The sequence below is a fragment of the Bos grunniens genome, chromosome 12 (assembly GCF_055505025.1).
Source record: "Bos grunniens cultivar Pamir isolate PY7600 chromosome 12, Bosgru_T2T1.0, whole genome shotgun sequence".
NCBI classification, from domain to species: Eukaryota; Metazoa; Chordata; class Mammalia; order Artiodactyla; family Bovidae; genus Bos; species Bos grunniens.
The window spans coordinates 62,043,128-62,067,199 of record NC_141176.1 but is presented as its reverse complement, the minus strand read 5'-3'; positions in this window follow the sequence as shown (position 1 = coordinate 62,067,199).

Genomic DNA, 24,072 nt, shown 5'->3' with positions numbered 1-24,072 from the left:
TGAACTCCGGGAGTTGGTAATGGACAGGGAGGCCTGGCGTGCTGCAATTCATGGGGTTGCAAAGAGTCGGACACGACTGAGCAAATGAATTGAACCGATGCTTAGGAGTGAATGACAAGGTCAGAAACCAGGCATACCCACTCTCATCACTCCTATTCAACATAGTGCTGCATATCCTAGCAAGGGCAGTTAAGTTTAAAAAAAATAAATAACAATGAAAGCATGAATTGAAAAAGAGGAAACAAAACTTTCTTTACTGTGAACATTTTGGCTGCACAGAAAAGGCCAAGGGATCTCAAAACACACCCAAGCTTAGAACTAATACGTGATTTAGTGAGTCAAATGATACATGATAAACATACAGAAATCAGTTTTATTTTTATATTAGTGAACATTTGGACAGTGACCTTAAACACACATTACCATTTACAGCAGCTCAAAAATATAAAATATTTTTCTGCAAAGTGAACAAAATATGTACCTATATGCCTGAAAGACCATAGTACTGATGAAATATTAATAAATCAAAGAGGATTTAAATAAACAGAGAAAGTTTCTGTGTTCAGGGACTGGAATGTTCAATATAGTGAAGATATTAATTCTCCCTATATGTGAATACAGGTTTAATGAAATTCCTAACCAAATCCCAGAAAACTTTTGTTTAACAGGCAAAGTTATTTTATATGGACAGAGAAAAGAACTAGAATAGCTGAAAAAAAAAAGGAAAAAGAGAAAAGAAATCACATGCCCAACTTCAAGATTTGTCACATAGTTCCAATAAGTAACATGCTGTGTATTTGTTGAGGAACAGACAAATTAAGACAATGGGAGAGAAAAGAGAGTTCAGAAATAGACCTACATGTATATGTCCAGTTGGTTTTTGACAAAGAGGAAATGGCAATTCAATATAGGAAATATAAACTTTTCAACAAAGAGTTGGAGGAGTAACTGAGTATCCATTGCTTTTTTATTTTAATCTCATGAATTAAATGTCTCACATCATACAAACATTAACTCAAAGTGAATCATGACTAAAACGCAAACTGTAGAACTTTCCAAAACTTAGGAGAAAATATAGGAGAAAAATATCTTCAGGATCTAGGGGTAGGCAAAGAGTCTTTAGACTTGATGGCAAAAAAAAAAAAAAAAAAATACAAAAGATAAAAACATGATCAACTGAACTTCATCAAAATAAAAGCAGTTTGCTTATGAAAGACCTTATCCAGAAGATTAAAAATATTACAGAGCTGGAGAAAATATTTGAACACTACATATTTAAAAAAGGACAAGTTTGCCTAGGATATACAGAGTGAAGTAGGCAGGAAGAGAAACACAAATATATTAATGCATATATATGGAATTTAGAAAGATGGTAAAGACGGCCTCATATGTAAGATACCAAAAGAGACACATTTATAAATAACAGACTTTTGGACTCCTTGGGAGAAGGCGAGGGTGGGACGATATGAGAGAATAACACTGAGACATGTATATTACCATATGTAAAATAGATGACCAGTGCAAATTTGATGCATGAAGCAGGGCACCCAAAGCTGGTGCTCTGGGACAACCCAGAGGGATGGAGTGTGGAGGGAGGTGGGAGGGGTGTTCAGGATGGTGGGACACATGTAGGACACATGTACACCCATGGCTGATTCATGTTGATGTATGACAAAAACCACCACAATATTATAAGGTAATTAGCCTCCAATTAAAATAAATTAATTAATAAAAAGATAGTATAAAAACAAATAATAATATAAATGGCAAATAATACAATTATCTTATACTTAAGAGTAAAATGCAAGTAAGTCCATTAGAAAATGGACAAAACACATGAAGAATTGTTTCACATAAAATGATATATATATATATAGAAAAAAAAAAGGAGGAAAAATGTTCAACAAAGTTGTTCACTAGGGAAACACAAATTTAAACTGCACTGAGATATCACTATATACTGATTAGAATGGCTGAAAAAAATAATGATAACACCAAAAGCAGGGGAAATGTGAGAAAATTAAATCACCTAAGTATTATTGATGGGAATGTACAGTATCATAGCCACTCTAAGGCAGTTTGGCAGTTGATTAAGAAACTAATCATGTAACAACAAATTCACCTAGCCATTGCACTCTTAGATATTTACCCTAAGAAAATGAATTCTTATATTCATATCAAAACCTGTGCATGGTATTCATCACAGATTTATTGGTAATATTAGGGTATATAATTTCAGTCTCTAAGTCGCTAGGCTTCCCTGTCCTTCACTATCTCTCTGAGTTTGCTCAAACTCATGTCCATCGAGTTGGTGATACCAACCAACTATCTCATCTTCTGTCACCCCATGCCTCCTCTGTATCCCCCTGCCTTCAAACTTTGCATTGGGTTTTCATTCCAACCTCAGAGAAAGGCGATGCCAAAGAAATTATATACTCAGGTGATTCTAAAACTCTCCCTATCTAGTCTCTTAGATATATATGTTATGCTTTACTACATGAAAAACCTTCTGATTATTTAATTCTGTAAAGAAAATCATTAGAAAAATGAAAATAAAGTTTTAGAATATTGTTGATATTTCTATTGGAGAAAATGTAAGATCTAAGTATCTTCAGTTGTGTCCATCTCTTTGACCTCCTGGACAGTAGCCCACCAGGCTCTTTTGTCTGAGCAATTCTCTAGGCAAGAATATGGAGTAGTTGCCATGCCCTCCTCCAGGGCATCTTCCCAACCCAGTGATTGAACCCACATATCTTATGTCTCCCTCATTGATCAGCACATTCTTTTAATAACTCCAGAAAGAATGAAGGGATGGAGCCAAAGCAAAAACAATACCCAGCTGTGGGTGTGACTGGTGATAGAAGCAAGGTCCGATGCTGTAAAGAGCAATATTGCATAGGAACCTGGAATGTCAGGTCCGTGAATCAAGGCAAATTGGAAGTGGTCAAACAAGAGATGGCAAGAATGAATGTCTACATTCTAGGAATCAGTGAACTAAAATGGACTGGAATGGGTGAATTTAACTCAGATGACCATTATATCTACTACTGTGGGCAGGAATCCTTCAGAAGAAATGGAGTAGCCATCATGGTCAACAAAAGAGTCTGAAATGCAGTACTTGGATGCAATCTCAAAAACAACAGAATGATCTCTGTTCGTTTCCAAGGCAAGCCATTCAATATTAGAGTAATCCAAGTCTATATCCCAACCAGTAACGTTGAAGAAGCTGAAGTTGAACGCTTCTATGAAGACCTATAAGATCTTTTAGAACTAACACCCCAAAACGATGTCCATTTCATTATAGGGGACTGGAATGCAAAGGTAGGAAGTCAAGAAACACATGGAGTAACGGGCAAATTTGGCCTTGCCATACGGAATGAAGCAGGGCAAGACTAATAGAGTTTTGCCAAGAGCTGTTATGACCAGGGTTTTTGTTATGACCAGTTTTGCACTGGTCATAGCAAACACCCTCTTCCAACAACACAAGAGAAGACTCTACACATGGACATCACCAGATGGTCAACACCGAAATCAGATTGATTATATTCTTTGCAGCCAAAGATGGAGAAGCTCTATACAGTCAGCAAAATCAAGACCAGGAGCTGACTGTGGCTCAGATCATGAACTCCTTATTGCCAAATTCAGACTTAAATTGAAGAAAGTAGGGAAAACCACTACACCATTCAGGTATGACCTAAATCAAATCCCTTATGATTATACAGTGGAAGCGAGAAATAGATTTAAGGGCCTAGATCTGATAGATAGAGTGCCTGATGAACTATGGACTGAGGTTTGTGACATTATATATAGGAGACAGGGATCAAGACCATCCCCATGGAAGAGAAATGCAAAAAAGCAAAATGGCTGTCTGGAGAGGCCTTACAAATAGCTGTGAAAAGAAGAGAAGTGAAAAGCAAAGGAGAAAAGGAAAGATATAAGCATCTGAATGCAGAGTTCCAAAGAATAGGAAGAAGAGAAAAGAAAGCCTTCTTCAGTGATCAATGCAAAGAAATAGAGGAAAACAACAGAATGGGAAAGACTAGAGATCTCTTCAAGAAAATTAGAGATACCAAGGGAACATTTCATGCAAAGATGGGCTCGATAAAGGACAGAAATGGTATGGACCTAACAGAAGCAGAAGATATTAAGAAGAGGTGGCAAGAATACACAGAAGACCTGTACAAAAAAGATCTTCACAACCCAGATAATCACGATGGTGTGATCACTGACCCAGAGCCAGACATCCTGGAATGTGAAGTCAAGTGACCCTTAGAAAGGATCACTATGAACAAAGCTAGTGGAGGTGATGGAATTCCAGTTGAGCTCTTTCAAATCCTGAAAGATGATGCTGTGAAAGTGCTGCACTCAATATGCCAGCCAATTTGGAAAACTCAGCAGTGGAAACAGGACTGGAAAAGGTCAGTTTTCATTCCAATCCCAAAGAAAGGCAATGCCAAAGAATGCTCAAACTACCGCGCAATTGCACTCTTCTCACATGCTAGTAAAGTAATGCTCAAAATTCTCCAATCAGGCTTCAGCAATATGTGAACTGTGAATTTCCTGATGTTCAAGCTGGTTTTAGAAAATGCAGAGGAACCAGAGATCAAATTGCCAACAGCTGCTGGATCATGGAAAAAGCAAGAGAGTTCCAGAAAAGCATATATTTCTGCTTTCTTGACTATGCCAAAGCCTTTGACTGTGTGGATCACAATAAACTGTGGAAAATTCTGAAAGAGATGGAAATACCAGACCACCTGACCTGCCTCTTGAGAAATTTGTATGCAGGTCAGGAAGCAACAGTTTGAACTGGACATGGAACAACAGACTGGTTCCAAATAGGAAAAGGAGTATGTCAAGGCTGTATATTGTCACCCTGGTTATTTAACTTATATGCAGAGTACATCATGAGAAACGCTGGACTGGAAGCAACACAAGCTGGAATCAAGATTGCTGGGAGAAATATCAATAACCTCAAATATGCAGATGACACCACCCTTATGGCAGAAAGTGAAGAGGAACTCAAAAGCCTCTTGATGAAAGTGAAAGAGGAGAGTGAAAAAGTTGGCTTAAAGCTCAACATTCAGAAAACGAAGATCATGGCATCCAGTCCCATCACTTCATGGGAAATAGATGGGGAAACAGTGGAAACAGTGTCAGACTTTATTTTTCTGTGCTCCAAAATCACTGCGGATGGTGACTGCAGCCATGAAATTAAAAGAAGCTTACTCCCTGGCAGAAAAGTTATGACCAACCTAGATAGCATATTAAAAGCAGAGACATTACTTCGCCAACAAACGTTCGTCTAGTCAAGGCTATGGTTTTTCCCGTGGTCACGCATGGATGTGAAAGTTGGACTGTGAAGAAGGCTGAGCACTAAGGAATTGATGCTTTTGAACTGCGGTGTTGGAGAAGACTCTTGAGAATTCCTGGGACTGTGAGGAGATCCAACCAGTCATTCTGAAGGAGATCAGCCCTGGGATTTCTTTGGAAGGAATGATGCTAAAGCTGAAACTCCAGTACTTTGGCCACCTCCTGGGAAGAGTTGACTCATTGGAAAAGACTCTGATGCTGGGAGGTGTTAGGGGCAAGAGGAGAAGGGGACGACAGAGGATGAGCTGGCTGGATGGCATCACTGACTCGATGGACGTGAGTCTGGGTGAACTCCGGGAGTTGGTGATGGACAGGGAGGCTTGGCGTGCTGCGATTCATGGGGTCGCAAAGAGTCAGACACGACTGAGCGACTGAATGGAACTGAATTCAGTTCCTATCCAAGCAAAAAAACTGAAAAAATCATGGTGAAATAAAAATATTCATTATTATAAAATCCAGTTTTCAACAACATATTACTCAGATATATTTATAGCATCTGGTTATAATAATGAAATATTTTCTTTACTCAAAGATAAAATTATTCATATTGCCCATATCTAAATATATGAATTAACTTGGAATATATAGAAAATGATGGCAATATTCAGTGACATAGCACGGCTTGCTCTCCTAATCAGTTACACATGTCCATTAATATTGAATAGTTTTTTAAATAATTAGCAACTGTCCTTGCAATATGTTCCCATATTTAGTTTTTTCTCAATATTTCAAAAATATTATATTTATCATGTCTTCTAATACCCAATAATTCAGGTCCAGGAAGTAGGTAGAACTGACTTCAAGTATAGGGTCCATAACTTATAAACTGTGAGTTTTGAAGCAAGTTATTTAATTTCCTTAAGATTTTGGCCTTCATGAAAAAAAATGACTATAACAGCACTCACCTCACAGGACTGTAAAACAGCTGAACATAATAAAGTACAAAACTCCTTCACATCTATTTGTAATAAATTAAAATTTAAATAAATTGTGTACACTATTAATATATTACTAGAAACTATATTAATCTTTCCTACAGAGATCTGAAAAACTTTGAAAGTTTACCAGTTATTTATTGATGTTAGTCATTTAAAATTTTGCCTTAAAATATAGTAATTGAATGGGTAATTTAATACAGAAATTCCCTGAATACTCACTGGAAGGACTGATGCTGAAATTGAAGCTCCAATATATCAGACACCTGATGTGAACAACCAACTCATTGGAAAAGATGGTGATTCTGGGAAGGATTGAAGGCAGGAGAAGAAGTGGACAATAGAAGATGAGATGGTTGGATGGGATCACTGATTTAACGGACATGAGTTTGAGCAAACTCCAGTCGGTAGTGAAGGACAGGGGAGCCTGGCGTGCTGCATTCCATGGGGACATGGAGAGTCGGACATGACTTAGCAACTAAACAGCAACAGAATAGTTTTAAGAAAGCGAATATAAGTGGACAATTGGTCAAATTAGTAGGATAATTTTTTGAAAACAAAATTTTGTGTAAAAACAGATTATCTGCAAAACAGAATACACCACTCACCAATTTTCTTTGCTTAATTTCAGCACACTTTCTCTCCTATTGTTCCTCCTAAAGTTATCTATTTCAACTTGCAAAATCAATCCTGTAGTTTAATCCACAATTACTGTAAATGTAAAACAAAGCTTCACTCTTGTCTTTTAAAATCCAAATAATTTTAAAAAAGTAGATAAAACAAGCCAACTTTTGATTTTCCTTACTTTTCATTGTACCTGAAAAATCCATTTATTGATATTTCTTGCTCACATATTTGGGCCAAATCGATAAAACAACACTTAGACTATATTCAACAATTTTAACAATTGCAATCATTTATAACTAATTTGACATTTAACATATCAAAATGATTGAAAACAAGCAATACAAAATGAACACTGTAAGATTATACAGATTTGTGACAGAATGTAAAGTATACAAAATAAGAAATTCCACTCACCTAGTCACCTCAAAATACCATTTTCTTTAAATGTAATCACAGAAAAATTTTGTTGTGTACTCTTTCAAACCATTTTACAATGATGTGCATATGAACATGCAATGCATGAAATCATATATGCATAAAAATATACATAAAAAGTGAAAGTGAAAGTGTTAGTTGCTCAGTCGTGTCCATGTTGGACTCTTTGTCGGACAAACACCATGTACTGTAGCCTGCCAGGTTCCTCTGTCCATGGAATTTTCCAGGCAAAAATACTGGAGTGGGTAGCCATTGGCTTCTCCAGGGGATCTTCACAACCCAGGGATGGAAACTGGGTCTCCTGCATTACAGGCAGATTCTTTACTGCCTGAGCCACCAAGGAAGTAATATATACATAGGGACAAAATTATGTTTTCTGGATATCACTGAATAAATATAAACACACACCTTTATGTTTAATTCATTGAATTACTTGGATTTCTTTTTCTATCTCTGTCTCTTTCAATATCTGTTAGCACTCATCATTTGTCATGTCTACACTGTACTGAAATTAATTTTGTTTAATGCTCCACTTGATAGATACTGAGATTTCTAATAATTTTTATATTTTGTATTCCCAAGTCATGTTGGAGTTATCTTTCTTACTCATAAATCTGCAAAAAATAATACACTATTTGCAACCAATTCAGATACATTTTCTGCACATTGGCAAAAGTAAAATTCTATCTTGTAAGGTTATTAAAAATAACTTATTCACTGATGTATCAGTCAGTCTGTTCAGTTGCTCAGTTGTGTCTGACTCTGTGACCCCAATGGACTGCAGCATGCCAGGCTTCCCTGTTCATCACCAGTACCCGGAGCTTGCTCAAACTCAAGTCCAATGAGTGGGTGGTGCCATCCAACCTTCTCATCCTCTGTCATCCCCTGCTCCCCCTGCCTTCAGTCTTTCTTGGCATTAGGGTCTTTTCCAATGAGTCACTATGTACAGTTGCCCATATATGCAGTGTAAAGTACGGTCATCATACATCTGGACAGGTGCAGGTATATGCTGATCTTTAGAAGCACTTAGAAGAATGGAACCAATTCAGGAAACTGAAGGACAATGCAGAATATTAATAATCTATAGCACTCTATGCAATACTTAAAAATCTAGAAAGACATTGTGCCAGGTGGTTTTATTCTTAAGGGATGTTTACATGGTGATTTCCCCCAGCTGTACATTCTCATTTGCCTGTGTGACCAGTGGGACATAAAAATTTCACTAGAAATGTTGTTCAAGTTCTACAAAAACCAAGACTTCTTGTATGTATCTTCATGATTTACAATACAAATTTGACCATATTTTGTGCAAAAAGTGTTTCAAGCTCCTGGTTCTCATCTGTGATTTTGTTTTCCTGCTGTACCATATACTTTCTCTGCATTAAAAATAAAATCTTATGTGAGTAAAATTTGTAGAGTCTTGTGAATCCTTTAAATTATTCAGATATTTGAAAAAGATGCATATGTGTGTAATTTATAATTCATATATTGCCAATATTCTATATTATTATTTAATTATAAAATAAACATTTATAGAGCAGAAGCCAGGGAAATAAACTTCCAAGCTAAATCCAAGAATCAGTCTTGTTTTGCTTGGCAGTTGAATTTGTTTAAAATTTTAACTTTGTACTTGAACATTTTTAAGAATACATGATTGTCCACCTCACCGCACATTGAAATTTTTGTAGCTTTAATGCTATCTTGAGTTAATTTTAATATACCAATAAGCATTATTTAGTTGTGCCATTTTTCTAATATTACCTTCAGAACATGTGTATGCTCGTATAATCTTTGCCCGTTTATTAGTCGTTTTATTGTAGTTCAGTCCCTAAGAGGTGTCTTACTCTTTTGTAACCTCATGGACTGTAGCCCACCATGCTCCTCTGTCCTTGGGATTTCCCAGGCAAGAATACTGGAATTGGTTGCCATTTCCTTCTCCAAGGGATCTTCTTGAACCAGAATCAAACCCGTGTCTCCTGCACTGCAGGTGGATTCTTTACCTCTGAGCCACCAGGGAAACTCTTATTGATTTATTGATTACTTATTTTTCTAAAATTTTATTTCATATTATTCCTCAAACATCTGCTGATTTAAAATGATAGGTAAATTCCTAGTACTGGTTTTCTCAGCTATCTTTCTTACTAAAGTGTTAGTCACTGAGTTGTGTCCAAGTCTTTGCGACTCCATGGACTATAGCCCACAAGGCTCCTCTGTCCATGGAATTCTCCAGGCAAGAAAATTGGAGCAGATAGCCATTCCCTTCTCCAAGGAAACTTCCCAACCCTGGATCAAACCTGGGTCTCCCACATTGTAGGAAGCTTCCTTAGTCTGAGCTACCAGGGAAGCCCCTCTTTCTTATTAACTTTTGACCAAAAGTAGAATCTGGTTTCTGAGCTTTGCATACGTATCTGGAATGTTTGTCTAAGCTGTCTTCATTTAGTGTGTACGATTAAGAAATACACTGGAAAATAGAGTCCATTCATCTATTGAAAGAGCCTCATTTTGGAAGACTACTCAAAATTGCTTTTGTAGAATACTTTTATCTGACATCTATTTCTGCTTTATTGACTGTCAAAGCCTTTGACTATGTGGATCACAATAAACTGTGGAAAATTCTGAAAGAGATGGGAATACCAGACTACCTGACCTGCCTCTTGAGAAACCTGTACACAGGTCAGCAAGCAACAGTTAGAACTGGACATGGAACAACAGACTGGTTCCAAATAGGAAAAGGAGTATATCAAGGCTGTATATTGTCACCCTGCTTATTTAACTTCTATGCAGAGTACATCATGAGAAACGCTGGGCTGGAGGAAGCATGGGCTGGAATCAAGATTGCCGGGAGAAATATCAATCACCTCAGATATGCAGATGACACCACCCTTATGGCAGAAAGTCAAGAAAAACTAAAAAGCCTCTTGATGAAGGTGAAAGAGGAGAGTAAAAAAGTTGGCTTAAAGCTCAACATTCAGAAATGAAGATCATGGCATCCGGTCCCATCACTTCATGGGAAATAGATGGGGAAACAGTGGAAACAGTGTCAGACTTTATTTTTCTGTGCTCCAAAATTACTGCAGATGGTGATTGCAGCCATGAAATTGAAAGACGCTTATTCCTTAGAAGGAAAGTTATGACCAACCTAGACAGTATATTCAAAAGCAGAGACATTACTTTGCCAACAAAGGTCCATCTAGTCAAGGCTATGGTTTTTCCAGTGGTCATGTATGGATATAAGAGTTGGACTGTGAAGAAACCTGAGCACTGAAGAATAGATGCTTTTGAACTGTGGTGTTGGAAAAGACTCTTGAGAGTCATTTGGACAGCAAGGAGATCCAACCAGTCCATCCTAAAGGAGATCAGTCCTGAATATACATTGGAAGGACTGATGCTGAAGCTGAAACTCCAATAATTTGGCCACCTGATGGGAAGAGCTGACTCATTTGCAAAGACCCTGATGCTGGGAAAGATTTGGGGCAGGAAGAGAAGGCTACGACAGAGGATGAGATGGTTGGATGGCATCACCAACTCAATGGACATGGGTTTGGGTGAACTCTGGGAGTTGCTGATGGATAGGCTGTGGTGCATGGTGTCGCAAAGAGTTGGACATAACTGAGTGACTGAAGTGAACTGAAATATAAAAATACCTGGCATTCTGGTATAAATAAATCAGAAACACATTTCTTCTTTTACTGATGTTGCAGATCATTTGACAAATGGCTGTGACCACCCTCCTTCCTGTACTCATGAGTTGGGTTAAACCTCTTCCACATTAATTATGGTTTTTGTCACATGGCTTGTTTTGACTGACTAATCAGTAGCAATTTTGATATAAGCAGAAACTGAAAGGATGTTTGTACATTGGTATTTGCCCCTTCCTACTGCCAACAACTGAATAAATCTGAGCTATCTCAGGGATGCGAATGCAGTTAGAGAGTGGAATTGACCATTTCCAAGTCCCAGAAATAACCTCAGCCATCTCAGCTGAGTCTCCATATATGTCAAGGATGTCATTTCAGACCATCGAAACCTACCCAGGCTGGCTCAGACGGAAAAAATTCCCCAGCAAAACCCATTAATTGTAAGAAATAATATTTTTTTTTGTCATGGGCAACTAAATCTTTAGGTGATTTATTACATAAGACAACCTAACTGCAACATCTGGGTATCTTTTTTTCACCCCAAATACTGATAATTTTCTACTATTGTGTATTTCTGTCCACATAAAAATGCCTAAATTGTAACATGTAGTTAATTATGGAGATATACTATTTCTTTGAATTACTGTATAAGTAAATATAATTGATTTTGGACTTTAGGATATGATGGCTTCAATAACGAATATTCCTTTTCCCTCTTCCCATTAATAAATCAAGATACAAATACCTGATTTATTAATGACATATGCTTTCTTGAGAATATGGCTTAGATACATGACTTCAAAGAGATTCTTTTTACTGTCATCACTTCAACTAAATTCAATGACCCAAAGAGCTTGCTTTCTCAAGGCAGAATCTGCTCTAGAAAATATGCAAAATAATGAAGAGAAGACAAGAATTTACCCTTTCAGCACTCAGTTCAGTTCAGTTCAGTTCAGTCTCTCAGTCATGTCCAACTCTTTGCAACCCCATGAATTGCAGCATGCCAGGCCTCCCTGTCCATCACCAACTCCTGGAGTTCACCCAAACTCATGTCCATCGAGTCAGTGATGCCATCCAGTCATCTCATCCTCTGTCATCCCCTTCTCCTCCTGCCCCCAATCCCTCCCAGTATCAGAGTCTTTTCCAATGAGTTAACTCTTCGCATGAGGTGGCCAAAGTACTGGAGTTTCAGCTTTAGCATCAGTCCTTCCAAAGAACACCCAGGACCGATCTCCTTTAGAATTAACCAGTTGGATCTCCTTGCAGTCCAAGGGACTCTCAAGAGTCTTCTCCAACACCACAGTTCAAAAGCATCAATTCTTCGGTGCTCAGCTTTCTTCACAGTCTAACTCACATCCATACATGACCACTAGAAAAACCATAGCCTTGACTAGACGGAACTTTGTTGGCAAAGAAATGTTTCTGCTTTTGAATATGTTATCTAAGTTGGTCATAACTTTCCTTCCAAGGAGTAAGCATCTTTTAATTTCATGGCTGAAATCAAGTAGTATCAAAAATAGGAGGACACACAGGTTCACTCAGCATGGCAATCTTACTATTTCTCCCACATTATTAAATCAGATAACTTATTCTTATAAATTTATTTTCCTTTTTGGAGTCAATTTGTGATTTCCTACCTTCTATATAAGGAGTAGAATAGACGTTTTTTCTACATGAGGAGTAGAATAGATGTTATTTCCATTAACTATCTTGAGATTTAGAAACCCCTGAAACTCCCAAGAAGGAGACTAGAGTTTGTTTCTCAAATCTGGTTCTATTGACATAAATTTTTAGCAAATTTGTGGGGAGTGCAAATATTTTAAGGAACATTTTATGTATTTAGTAAATTAGCTCACATGTTTTCAGGAACATGAGGAAGTTAAAAATCAGTAATATAAAATGGTCCCATCACTTCATGGCAAATAGATGGGGAAACCGTGGAAACAGTGGCTGACTTTATTTTTTTGGAGGCTCCAAAATCACTGCAGATGGTGACTGCAGCCATGAAATTAAAAGACGCTTACTCCTTGGAAGGAAAGTTATGATCAACTTAGACAGCATATTAAAAAGCAGAGACATTACTTTGCCAACAAAGGTTCGTCTAGTAAAGGCTACTGTTTTTCCAGTAGTCATGTATGGATGTGAGAGTTGGACTATAAAGAAAGCTGAGCACCAAAGAGCTGATGCTTTTGAACTGTGGTGTTGGAGAAGACTCTTGAGAGTCCTCTGGACAGTAAGGAGATCCAACCAGTCCATCCTAAAGGAAATCAATCTTGAATATTCATTGGAAAGACTGATGCTGAAGCTGAAACTCCAATATTTTGGCCGCCTGATGTGAAGAACTGATTCATTTGAAAAGACCCCTATGGGTAAGGCTGAAGGCACGAGGAGAAGGGGACAACAGAGGATGAGATGGTTGGATGGCATCACTGACTTGATGTACATGAGTTTGGGTAAACTCCAGGAGTTGGTGATGGACAGGAAAGCCTGGTATGCTGCGGTCCATGGGGTAGCAAAGAGTCGGACACGACTGAGCGACTGAACTGAACTGAATATAAAATGAATATTCTATTGCTTCATTTTCTTTATTATTCTCTCTATATATTTCACTTCCTCATTCCACAATCACTTTTTGGAATCATCTTCAACAACAACAATATTGATGATTTATATGTTACTTTTTTGTCATGAATAGTGTCTTAATTATAATTATAGTTCAGAGATAGCTTTTTTAATGAACATATTGTAAAAATGTTTTAGAATCAATTTGAATATGATTTATAAATGTCTCCCATGCTTATATCCATATACATTCTATTTTGATACTGTAAAATCATCCAAGTTTATGGTTATAAATTAAAAGTCTTATAGAAATTCATTGTGGTTATGTAAGAAGCATCTTAAATAAAGTTTTATTTACGAGAATTTATATATATGTAGCAAAGATACTCAAATATTAATTTTGCAGGGTTCAAAAAGGAAATATTTTAAAAAGTATTACGCCAATTTATTAGTCAAAGGAAGCTTATGTTAAACACAAATGACTACACTATAACCAACAATGTTTTTCCTTTCATTTTTTAAAATTTGTGTTTTCATATTACAAGATGTCTAAACTATGGAAGCGTCCACAGGGATTGTAATTCACTAATGCATTCAGTTGCTGGAAACCCAAACATAAGTTTTTACTTTTAATGCAGCTGGTGTAATAAGTAATCAGCATAATCACAGTTTTTTAATTGGATGAGGACATTTTGCAAAACCAAAAAATAATTGTCCTTGCAATAATCTCCTGTTTGATTTTCTTGTTCTTCAAAACTCTTGGAACTACATTGCTTTAACTTGTTCCAACTTGGTTGGAATAAGTTGTTTCTTTTATTTTAAATATAAAAATTCTCATTAGTTAGTTCTGCTTTTTTTATACTAATGCTTGTTTATAAAATCCATGTGTACAATAATAGCCAGTGTTACATATTTGCCAACTTACATTGTTTTCTTAATGCTAAACTTTCAACATGTTCAAAAACCACCATCTGTTTATTACAGTTTTTAATAATAATTTGGACTAAAATCCACACAATTATTCCAAAAAATCTGGTAGCTGACAATTAAAAGTTATCATTACTATTAATATTTTTAAATGACTAAATTATATAATTAAAAAAAATCATGTTATAGATGAGTTAAAATGGAAAGCAACAATTTCCTACCCTAGCATTCCCACAGCCATTCCACTCATTAAAAGCAGAAACTGAATTATTTCTGTTTTGAGTTTCTTGTGGTAAACTCCATAACTCTAAATTGCTTAATAAAAGTTTCTTGATATACTAACATTAGACCAAAATTGCATTACCTCAGCAATATTGACATTTTGCATGGGTAATGCTTCATTGTGCTTTGTTGTTCAGTGTGTCTGACTCTTTGTGACCCCATAGACTGTAGCCTGCCAGGCTCCTCTGTCCACAGGGATTCTCCACGCAAGAAAATTGAAGTGGGTTGCCATGTCCTCCTCCAGGGGATCTTCCCAACCCAGGGATCAAACCCAGGTCTCCTGCATTGCAGGCAGATTCTTTATTTATGAGCCATCATAGGAGCTCAAGAATACTGGAGTGGGTAAACTATCCCTTCTCCAGGGGATCTTCCTGATCCAGGAATCAAACCAGGGTCAACTACGTTGCAGGCAGATTCTTTACCGGTTGAGCTATCAGGGAATTCTTCATTGCAGGAGATATTACAGAGCTCTATAGGATGTCTAGGAGCATCTCACATTTCTGATCTCTCTCCTCTCATTGCCTGGAGCAGGTTTTTCCCGACACACACATACATCCTCTCCACACCCCGTAACTCCAAGTAATGACAATCAAAAATGGCTCAAGACATTGCCCAATATCCTGTTGGGAACAAAATAACCCCTATGGAGAATCACTGATTAGACATTGTATATCAACACCCCATTCTGAAAATTAAAATTTCAAATCCTCAAAACAATACTAAGTCAGCTTTGCTGTTTTAAAAATGTTTGACTTTTATTATTAGTAAACACTTTTTTTTGCTACCTTTGTAAGTTTTAATAATATCTGTAAGTTTCCAATTTTGATCCATTTATTTAAAAAATTATTTATAGATTTCTCAGCATGGGTAACTCTCATACTTCTATGAACTTATTCAACCGTCCCTTATTCTTGCCCACTTACCTATATCTCAATTGTATGTTTGCTTTTAAATTATCAAGATAAACCACATTCACGCTCTGTTCAGTAACTTTGTTTAATCATATTTCCACAGAGCTACAAAACCAGATATTTTAAGGGTTGAGGTCAATGACAAAAACAAATGTAGTGGTTATATGGGGAATCTCCCTTCCTCTCAATATTGGTGTGAACCTAAAACTTCTCTAGAAAATTAAAGTCCTAACAAAGAAAACAAAAAAACAAAATAGAAAAGAAGGTAAATATCCATCTCAAGAAGCAAAACACTCCAAACAACCAAAATATAACAAATACAGAGTAAACCCAAAGAAAATAGAAAGAATGAACTAAAAAAAAAAGAGATCTAAAAATTAATAAAATAGAAAATAAACATATAGTAATGGACAAAATATAAATGGAGACTTATTTAACATAGCTGGAAATAATGATGGATTGCCTAGTGTGTGACAAATGACCAATATTGAGACTTTCATATCCAAATAAATATTTTTTAAAAATATTCTACAAACTAATAAAAGAGTTAATATCAGTTTGGGCTTCCAGTTTGCACAATAACCTTTATTTCTACTACCTTAAACACAATAACTTTTATTTGGATTATTGCGGGCACTAGTGGTAAAGAATCTGCCTGCTAATGCAGGAGATATAAGAGATGCAGGTTTGATCCCTGGGTTGGGAAGATCCCCTGCAGGAGGGCATGACAGCCCACTCCAGTATTCTTGCCTGGAGAATCCCATGGACAGAGGAGCCTGGCAGACTATAGTCCGAAGGGTCACATAGAGTCGGACGCAACAGAAGTGACTTAGCAAGTAGTGTTTACTTGTGATCATTCTTTTTTATTTCTCTATGTTCCTATGATTTCAATTCCTAATTTTAAAAATAAATTTAAAAAACCCTAAATTAATCATTCTTTTAGCTGTTTCCCAGAATACCTGAGCATAAACAGAGGACATATTTTTAATTATTTTAATTGGGAAGTATAACTGCAAGGATTAGGGCTAAAAAGAATGATGCGGGAAATAGTGTAGAGACCTATAAGGAAAGGCGTTTAGGAGTTGGGAATTGCTCCTGAGTTGTCAATGCCCTTAGTCTTTTCTCAGAGGGGCTATATAAACTGCAGTTCAGCACCTTCACTTGAGGCAAAATGGGGAAAATCCCTCCACCAGCTGCCAATTCAGAGTCAAAGGTGAGGCTTAGGGGATATTAAGGCCCCAACAGTTGTAAGATACACAAACACAAATACAGAGCTGTCTGTGATGGGGTAACAGGCAACCTCTGGGGAGGAGATAAGAGGTGCCGGTGTCATTCTGAGGAAAGAAGCTGTCAGGTTAGGTACCTGTGGATTTGCTCAGAACCCACAAATATCATTGATTCAGCAGCAAATGGAACAAAATAAATTTGTGTGAGCAGTGCCTAGTACAGAGGTCAAATTACTTACGCTTTTTTGTGCACCAACTCTTAAAACAATGTCATGTTTCAGTTTTGCACTTGTATCATGATTCTATTTTACAAATACCTTTCCTTTGGAGATCCTAATTATTTTTATTGAGCGATTAAGTGTGTTTTTATTGAAGTGTTAGAAAGTCCATGCATTTCATCTTTGTTATGTGAAGTTTTTCTTTTCTTTCTTAAGACATTTTTTTTCTTCAGATCTTACTCTCACTATCTAATTTGAAATAATAGCTTTTCAGATAAGATAGTGTTCTTGTTCATTTCCAACTTTTTTAAACCCTAAACTTTCCTTCTTTTAGTGTGAATGTTAATAATGTTGGGCTGCAATTACATTTAATTTTCTCAACAAGGATGAATGATGACCATCTTTTTTGAATCATTTTATCTATAAAAGTCATTAAATTATGCATGTATTACTTAAGATAATACTTGACTGATGTAGCAGAATTTAAAAATATACTGTCTTCCAATTCCATAATTATTCTTTCCTATCATCTTTCAGCAACTAGTTTTGCTGATGAAAATTATGGTATTAGTATGACTTCCTTGACTTTATTTTATACTGACCTTCTCTTTCCCTGTCTCTGTCTGTCTGTCTCTCTCACACACATAAATATACATGCATCTTTTAAATTTCAGGCTCCCAGACATTTATTTTATCTTACAATTCTAAGCCATTTTGTTTCCTTCAGTTATGAATATTTTTATGACATAATTAGTTCAGAGATTTTATCTTATCTAGTATGTTCTCTCAGAACCTCTTATTATGAAATACTGAGCCATCTGAATTTACCATCTTTTAACTATTTTAAATTCACTATATGTGAAATGGTATTATATGTATACATGTATGTATGTATGCACACATATGCATATAGATTCTGGTTTAATAACATCATTAAAAGTTTAAATGTCAAGTCAAGTTATTAATTGCTTAATCAAACAGATCAATTTTTAATGAATATTATTAAAATATCAGTTTTATGGTTGAAAGTATTGGTTACACTTACATATTTATATTAGAGTAATGTAAAAAATTAATCAATGGAAACCTCAGCTAGAGTTGAAACTGGAAACAGGACCTCTCACACCCTCTGACAATTGCACAGCCCAACAAGAAGAAAGACTACACTCTTCTCCTGAAAAGGATTCAACCAATGAAAGCCATGGCTCCTTATTTGCGTAGAGCCCTCCCCAACTTATTTTCCTCTCTGTAAAACATTCTCCTCTCATTCTTGTGACTGGACTTGCAAGTGGCTTACCCTGGTTGCAGAATCGAAATAGATTGCATTTCTCTGTTAATTCCAAATAAACTCTCATCTTTGCTGAAGAACGATCTGGCTTTTTATTTAAGATCAGCATTTTGTTGGCACATGGTGGGACCAGAGAGGAATCCTGAGGGCTCCAGGAGTCACCAAAGCAAACAGGTATGGTACCCACAATTGAGCCCATGGTTGCTCACTGCTTTTGTAAGCTATCTCTTTCTCCTGGATGCAAGCTCACACTCTTTTTGCATTTAAAGCTCTCCAAGTTTTATTTGGTGGCTAGGGCTTCCCTTGTAGCTCAGTCAGTAAGGAATATGCCTGCAGTACAGGAGACCCAGTTTCGATCCTTGGGTAGAGAAGATCCCCTGGAAAAGGAAATGGCAACCCGTTCTAGTATTGTTGCCTGGAAAATCTCATGGACAGAGGAGCCTGGTGGACTGCAGTCCATGGGGTCGCAAAGAGTCGGGCACGACTGAGCAACTAACACTTACTTCCCTAGATGGTAATTGACCTGCAGTGCAGGAGGCCTAGGTTTGATTGTTGGGTCAGGAAGATCCTCTGGAGAAGGGAATGGCAACCCACTCCTGTATTCGTGCCTAGAGAATTCCATGTACAGAGGATCCTGGCAGGGTACAGTCCATGGGGTCTCAGAGAGATGAACACTGAGTGACTAGCAATTGCACTTTCAGGCTTTATTAGGATCTATTTAAAAGTTTGTCTTTCTGTTTAAGATCTTGTTCTATATGCACGTAGTCGTTTGGCAGCTCAATCTGATTTTAATATCAGAATATTCCACTGAAATCAAATAGCCTTTGGCCCATTCCCCTCAGAGCAGGGGTTTCTTCTCCTGAAATTGGCTAACTTTCAACTCATTCTTTTAGAAATAAGATTTGTTTCTTGGAAACAGTGCCGAATTTTTCAGTTTTTTGCCTATTCCTTTGGAAGGGCTGCCCTCTGGAGACTGGAAAAAAAAAAAAAATTAGCTTAATTTCCAGAAAGGAGGCTGTCTTCTTAGTACTGTAGGACTGGGCAGGATTCTTTTGCAGGCTGTTTGAATTCAGCAGTTTGTGTTGTAAGTTGCTCAAACCCTTTGAAAGTTGCTCTTTATTATGGAGACAGCACTTTTAGGAAATGGGATCCTGGTTATCTAAGCATTTTGAGGGTGCTGCTGGTGGTGGTGAAGAACCCACCTGCCAATGCAGGTTAGACATAAGAGACATGGGTTCAATCTCTGGGTTGGGAAGATCCCCTGAAGGAGGTCATATCAACCCACTCCAGTATTCTTGCCTGGAGAATCCCATGGACAGAGGAGGCTGGTGGGTTGCAGTCCACAGGGTTGCAAAGAGTGAGAAAGCATGCAAGCCCTGCATCAGAGACTCCAGTCAATTTTATGTTTAAGGACTCAGGTCCTTGCTCCTGTGTACTTTTAACCAAATAAATTGACCTGACCTAAGGCAACAAAGAATATTAATGACCAGTATGAGGAACTGTTGAAAGCTCCAAACTTAATTTCCTTACAATCGAATTGGACTACAATAGCTCAGAAGCTTCTAAAAATGGTGGAATGCTTATTTCAATTGGCATTTTGAGGCTTCCAAATGGTTATCAGAAGTCTAAAATTGCCTTCTGCCAAAAAATAAAAATAAATAAAGAATTTAAATTAACAATGGTAAGGAAAGAATGATAGAAAGCTAAAAATACTCCTGAAGGCGATCTTGGCTTCTTTGTCTCATGTTAATTCTTTCACCAAAATTCCCTCTTTCTCTGAAACTCTCTCCATTCCCTGTTCTTCTGAATTTATTAGAATCTGTCCCTTTGAAATTAAACCTTCTGAGGTTCTAGAGGTTAAACCCTTAACCTGTATTCCCTGGAGTAAACTTTAAATGCAAGGCATGGTCAAAGACTTTTCCAAAATAACCAGAGATCCTCACAGATTTGGTGAGGAATTTACTATAGTCATTCAAATTTATCAACCTGGTTTCTCTAACTTATAACCAGTTAGTTCATGAAGGCCAGGTCCAGTATTTGATGAAAGCTGTTAATTGAGAAAATCCTAAAAGATCTCTAGATTTACAACAGGGAGAACATTATGCTGACCTATTAAAATATTATGAGATAACTTCAAAGAGCAAGTCCTAAGGCTGTTCCAAACTTGTTGATTGGAACAAAATTCAGCCTTGCACAGAGAAATATGATGAATCAGTTCATGATTATTACAACTAACTTCAGATTTTTTTAAATAAAATTCTGGTCTTCCTTCAGATGTTGATCCAACCTGGATAGCATTTAACTCTCTGTTTATTCATGGGCTGAAACAGCATCTTTCCCTTCTAATAAAGAGGCCACGATAGAATACTAAACTATGTCCACTCCAGATTTACCAAACCAGCTCTCTACTAGTCAAGTCACCTGAAAGGAAGACTGCCAAATTCTTGATTTTCAGCTCTCCTGAGATGAGGCTCTTCAGTTCAGTTCAGTTCAGTTCAGTTGCTCAGTTGTGTCCGACTCTTTGCGAGCCCTATCCATTACCACCTCCCGGAGTTCACTCAGACTCACGTCCATCGAGTCAGTGAGGCCATCCAGCCATCTCATCCTCTGTCATCCCCTTCTCCTCCTGCCCCCAATCCCTCCCAGCATCAGAGTCTTTTCCAATGAGTCAACTCTTCGCATGAGGTGGCCAAAGTACTGGTGTTTCAGCTTTAGCATCATTCCTTCCAAAGAAATCCCAGGGCTGATCTCCTTCAGAATGGACTGGTTGGATCTCCTTGCAGTCCAAGGAATTCTCAAGAGTCTTCTCCAACACCACAGTTCAAAAGCATCAATTTTTTGGCACTCAGCCCTCTTCACAGTCCAACTCTCACATCCATACATGACCACAGGAAAAACCATAGCCTTGACTAGATGGACCTTTGTTGGCAAAGTAATGTCTCTGCTTTTGAATATGCTATCTAGGTTGGTCATAACTTTCCTTCCAAGGAGTAAGCATCTTTTAATTTCATGGCTGCAGTCACCATCTGCAGGCTCTTAAATGAACCCAAACCCTTCAATTTTATGCAATTTTTGCAAAGATTCAGGGCACTGGAAAAGAGATTGTTACAAGTAAGCATTTTAGCCTTCTAACCAGCCTCTCCAGTGTCCTCTCAATTCTCAGTGATGGGGATCCAGGGAACTACAGGGACTCTCCCTAATTCTCCTTCTTAATTGACATGGAGAAACATTTCTCCAGAATGGGGATGAAATTCTTCCATTCCTAATTGATACTGGAACCACACTTGTGATGCCTAACTTTGCTGTTACAAAGCAGCCCCGAAAGCTAAAATTTCAGATAATGGAGATCTCTAATGAGCTTAAAGAAGTTCCTGTCTCTGAACTCATTTCCTTTTTTTTTTTTTAGGCTGGTTGAAAGATACACCCTCTTTTCTCCTTAGATCCTTTGCCCCTATCCATTTATTAGGCTGAGATTTCTAAGAGAAGTATAATTCTGGAATTTCTTTTTCCCCGAAGAGGGAAGTAATTCTAGAAACTTGAAAGTAGTCATAAAAGTAATCAACTAGGGGAATTAAATAACCCTTTCACATCTTGTATTTGTTCCTTCTCTGAAAGTACTAGAGCAGGTTCTAGAAATGCTGATCATTTGTCCTTATTGAATTAGCTATCACTTCTCTTATGAGCAAGATCTCTGACTACTGTTGGCAAAAGTCACAGCATATCCCCCATCAAAATTCATATAGACTCTTAAAACCTTTTCTCAGAATGAAGCAATACTTAATAAATAAAATAATCCTTCAAGGCATAAAACCCATAATAGAAGGTTAAAAGTCTTAAAAAATATATTTTAGGGAGGATCCCATGGAGAGGCAGAGGGCAATCTGCTCTGATATTCTTACCTGGGAGGACCCATGGACAGAGGGGCCAGGCAGGCTGGGATTCGTGGGGGTGCAAGAGTCAGATGCAACTTAGTAAAGAAACCACAACCACCACCACCACCACCATCACCACCACAACTTTCAGGTTTCTCCAAACAGACTAGGAGACTCCTTTCTAAGTCTAATCATTTGTATATTGTCTTGCATTTTTTCATGGGCAACCATGCCATTTACAAATAAAGAAAATTTTGTTTTGAAAAAGATATTTTAAAACTTATTTGGCTGCATTGGATCTATTATGGTGAGCAGGCTCTCTAGTTGTGGCATACATGCTTAGTTGTCCTGCTTCCCTGATCAGGGATAGAACCCATGTCCCCTGCATTGGAAGGTGGATTCTTAACCACTGGATCACCAGGGAATTCCTAAAGGTAACAAGTCTTCAGGTTTCATTAGTTTCTATACCACCTCCATAACACTCCAATTTTAGCAGTGAGAAGCTTAAAAACCAAGGGTGGATTTTTGTCCAGGACCTCCCTGCAATAAACAGCAATGTTACTCTTCCATACTGTGATATTTCTAACCCTTATATGTTTTTAGCATCCATTCCCACCAGAAGTCGATTCTTGTAATTTATTTATGCAGTGCCTTCTTTAGCATTCCAGTTGATGAAGCTAGTCAATGCATTTTTGCCTTGACTTTGTTGTTCAGTCGTTCAGTCGTATCTGACTCTTTGTGATCCTGTGGACTTGTCTTGACTTGGCAAGAAAAATAATTCACCAGAATAGTAACGCCCCAGGGTTTTACTGATAATCTTTCTTGTTTCTCAGAAATCCTAAAGGGTGATCTGGATGAATTAAGTTCCCCACAGGTTCTGTTTTGTTGTGATATGTGGATGATTTGCTTCTTCTCTCTCCTCCTCAAGCTTCCTCACAGAAAAAAACAACATCGAGCTGCTAAAACTTTTAACCATAAAAAGACACAAGTTCACCAAAGAAAAATTGCAGTTTGCCCAAACTCAGGTTAGATATTGAAGGCATCTGATATCAGAACCAGGATTACATCTATATAAAGATGGACTTCTTGGTGTTCTAAGTTTCTCAAAACTTAAAACTTAGTGCCAACTGGGAGGGTTTCCAAGTTTTGTCAGTTACTGATGAAATCTGATTCTGAATCTATCTCTTATAGCCAAACCTCTCTATGGTTTACTCAACTGTAATACCCAGGGCCCAATTTTATGGGAAGAATTAGATAACACAGCCTTCAAGGCCTTAAAGAAAAGTTAGATGAACCCACCTGCCCTAGGGTACCACAATTATCAAATGCTCTCTTTTCTTTCTCCTATTTGAAAAGGAACTAGACGCCCTTATATTTATCTCACCCTAAAACACAAAGACAAAATAGTCAAATACATAAAATTAAAGAGTGGAAGAGTGGTTGCCAGTGCCTGGGAGATGACAGGGAAACAAGAAGGCTTTATTGTGTATTTATACTCTATTGTGCATTTATAAATTCAGAAGATGGATCTCATGATAAATGTTCTTTCTGTAATTAAAAAACTGATGAAGAGCTAGCAAATGTGAATGGCATTTGAGTAATACATGATACCAATGTTAATTTCCAATATAATACAATGTATAGATATTAATTTCCTGAATCTATAATTGTTTTGTGATTATGAAGAATAATGTTCATGATTGTAGAAATCATATTCTAAAGTATATGGGGATGACCACATGCCACCAATGTAATTACAAAAGACTCAGGGAAAAATTTTT